The sequence below is a fragment of the Dipodomys ordii genome, unplaced genomic scaffold, assembly GCF_000151885.1.
Source record: "Dipodomys ordii isolate 6190 unplaced genomic scaffold, Dord_2.0 Scaffold35, whole genome shotgun sequence".
NCBI classification, from domain to species: Eukaryota; Metazoa; Chordata; class Mammalia; order Rodentia; family Heteromyidae; genus Dipodomys; species Dipodomys ordii.
In genome coordinates this window covers 5,539,044-5,542,119 of record NW_012267251.1, presented here as the reverse complement: position 1 = coordinate 5,542,119, position 3,076 = coordinate 5,539,044, and the positions used below count along the sequence as shown (strand labels likewise).

Genomic DNA, 3,076 nt, shown 5'->3' with positions numbered 1-3,076 from the left:
AAAAAAGCCAGAAGTGGTGCTGTGGCTCAAGTGGTAGAGTGCTAGCCTTGAGCTGAAGAGCTGAGGGACAGCACCCAGGCCCAGAGTTCAGGCCTCACAACCGGACCCAAAAATAAAATAAAATAATCAAGTATTGGAAAGACAGTATATACTACAGGCTTTAAAAACAAATTTATTAAGGATGGAAATAATATTATTTGGGGATTCACAAGAAAAAATACCTTGCTAACTTTTTAATTTCCCCTAATAGTTGAGCACTGATTCACCTTTCAATAAAGTGATCTTTTATAAGGGAGCATGGGTGAACAAAACACACCAACACACCCTCCCTCGCCACGTACCTGCCACCTACATGACCCAGCACTGCCTCTGTATGAGCTGAAACCAGCTCTACCCAGGCCACATCACCAAGTGCCACTGGAAATCCATATAACACTTGCCTACTAGACAGTGTCACCAAGATATGCCACCAGCACCCCAAACTCAAGCTAAGAGATGTATCCTCCTCCTCCATACAAAGATAAAGACACTATTACTGACCTTAGTTTTGATCAGTGCTGATTTAGTCAGAATTAAACTGTAGGACTTTCTCAACTCAAAGCCAGTCTGATTAATATTTCTTCTTTGTTCTTTCAGCAAAAGGCACTTAGGAAATTTTACAAGACCTGTATATATCTCTCTCCTTCTCTCCTCCCTTTCTCCCTCTCCCCCTTTACCAACTCCCTTCTATTGTCCTGGGCCTTGAACTAGAGGCACTCCTGAGCTGCTTTATTTCAAGGACAGTGTTCTACTAATTAACTGGAGGTAAGAGTTAGAAGACTTTCCTTCCCTGGGCTGGCGTCAAACCACAATTCTCAGATCTAAGCCTCTTGAATAGCTACATCCCGCTCTCTTTCCCTAGTCAACAAGTAGCATTTGTATAACTTTGATGTTCATTTGACTTGCAGGAAATAAACATGGAAGAATCCATATGACTGACTTTACACCAAGGTGGCATAGAAAGCCCAGCTGCAAGCATATTTATATTAAGATGCAAAATGTCTAAAACCAAATGGGATTAAGTTTGTTCCTCCTAGCTCTCATGATCATGCTTCTACTGCTTATAAGAAATTACCAAGAGCCAATGTTGCAAAAGAATTAGAAAATACTCCAATGGAAAGAAAATACCCATTATTCCTGGTGAAAAGATAACCCTGTCCTTAAGAAGCAGTAAATACTTTGACAGCTGTAAAATAAGTCCTTAGAAAATACAAATAAGTTAAGTCTCTTTTTTTATTTTGTATCATTGCAATAAAATGCCCTAATTACTCTCAAGCAGTGGAGAGGAAAGGAGAAGAACGCTGCGGCTGGAGAGACCTAATACTGTTGTCTGTTCAGATTCCCCCAGCCCGAACAACCACTGTGCACAGTCCAGACACCTCAGCTCTCTTTCCTCTCCAACTCACTCGTTCAGTTAGTCTCAGAGCACAACTGATACATACATATCTACCTCTAAGCTGCTGAAAATACAAAAAGCTGCCAGGTGCCAGTGCCTCACACCTGTAGCTACTCGTGAGGATCATGGTTCAAAGCCAGCCCAGCCGGGACAGAGACTTTTGTCTCCAATTAACCACCAAAAAGTAGGAAGTAGAACTGTTGCTCAAGTGGTAGAACACTAACCTTGGGGGAAAAAAAGTTCAGGGACAGCATCCAGGCCCTGAGTTCAAGCCCCACGACTGGGGGAAAAAAAAAAAACCTATCTCAATGAATAAGCCAAGCATAGCCATAGGTCTGGTCTATGAATAAGCCAAGCATAGTCATAGGATATTGGTCTGAAGCTGGCTGCAGGCAAAAATACAGAGCAATCTAGTAGCATGAAGGCCCTGAGTTCAGAAACACATACATACATACATACATACATACATACATACATACATACATACATAGTATGGTATGTAAAATTCATAAAGAAATACATCTTTTAACAATGCTCCCTCTGAGGCCCCATTTACAATTCCCTTGATTCTATATTTTGATGCTACTCCTGATCTGCCATTACCTAACAACCAAGTGGAGATATTTCAAAGCACTACAGTTTTTGTTGATTTTACAACCAAAATTTGAAAAGATAAGGGCAAAATAACTTTGTAATCACATCACAGGATAAAAAGGGTTCAATCTTCCCAGCACAGTATTCAAGGCATTGCTTAATACTGCCTCTGGAGACCTTCCAAGTTAATTTCCTCCTGCTGCTTTATTAATTCAGGAGTATACATGCTATCTTTCATCCATCTGCATAAGCCCTTTGTAAGTATGTGGAAGGTTTTATAAAGTAATTTTTAACGTTGTGAGTATTTTTCTAAACTTCTAACAATAAAAACTATGCAAAAAGATAGGTTAAAATGCTCTATGCAGAAGGGGAACATTTACTAAGCTAGCACTGATGGCCATGAGTCAAATGAAAGTCTTCCATCAAGGAGCAATTAGTAATCATTCTTATGGAAATAATTTCAAGTAGTAGCCTAGTTATTTAATTCTACCTTTTCTTCGAGGAAACTGCTATAATATCAAAATGGAGTTCATCTGACAAATGAGCAACTAAAGGGAAGAAGGACAGTCTTTTTCACAGAAGGCCAGATAGACAAGCCTTGAGGAAGGAATGTAAGAACCCTAATGACCGTGACCTTCAAGTCAACTGATGTTGACTTCTTGCCCAGTTTAAACTCATGTCCTCATTCCAGAAAATCATCTCTCACACTGTAGTCAGTGCCCCCAACATGTTTAATCACCAAACTCATCTGCCATCACTCCATGCCCTGCCCCACTCACAGGTACCTAGTCCGTGTCTGATAGAGCCATGTTTTTCTGAATCCTGGTCCCCATGGGAACCCCCGAGAGATCTTTCAGAGCTTATCTCAGAGTCAGACACAAAGCCCAGCCTGTCAGCCTTCGATTCCTCTGTGTCCTCACAGTGCCCACAAAGCAAGACTTCCTTCACACTGCGGCCCTGCAGAGACGCGCGCCTGGCTCTCAGCCTAGACTTCCCCAGAAGCAGGTGCTCATCTGCTCTGGACACCCTCTCACTGCCAGGACTTGC

The 3,076-nt window shown here is 41.6% G+C and overlaps 1 protein-coding gene across 1 annotated transcript in view; it reads right to left on the bottom strand.

Annotated features, from left to right (window-relative positions):
- Nek7 (NIMA-related kinase 7) overlaps nucleotides 1-2,859 on the bottom strand; it is a 129,849-nt gene extending 126,990 nt beyond the window's left edge. The window contains exon 1 of the mRNA XM_013017448.1: nucleotides 2,769-2,859. The gene's annotated coding sequence lies outside the window, so the exon portion shown is untranslated. The remainder of the gene's footprint in view (nucleotides 1-2,768) is intronic.
- Nucleotides 2,860-3,076: the final 217 nt, after the last annotated feature.